Raw genomic sequence first — 243 nt, 5'->3', positions numbered from 1 at the left:
AGGCCACTTGCTCCAAAGAAGAGCGCGGCGGGTCGGCCTCGCAAACGCCTGCCGGCTATTGGGTAGGCCACCGACTTGACAAAGCAGCGCGGCGGGCCAGCCTAGCTAACGCCTGCCGGCTATTGGGTAGGCCACCGACTTCAAAAAGCAGCGCGGTGGGCCAGCCTAGCTAATGCCTAACGCCTCCCAAGTTCCGGGGGTGCTAGGTAGGCCACCGCATCCACAGGGCAGCGCGGCGGGTCG

The sequence above is a fragment of the Frankliniella occidentalis genome, unplaced genomic scaffold (assembly GCF_000697945.3).
Source record: "Frankliniella occidentalis isolate FOCC.00 unplaced genomic scaffold, Focc_3.1 Scaffold75, whole genome shotgun sequence".
In the NCBI taxonomy this organism is placed as follows: Eukaryota; Metazoa; Arthropoda; class Insecta; order Thysanoptera; family Thripidae; genus Frankliniella; species Frankliniella occidentalis.
The sequence above is the reverse complement of the archived record's forward strand: the minus strand, read 5'-3'. Positions refer to the sequence as shown.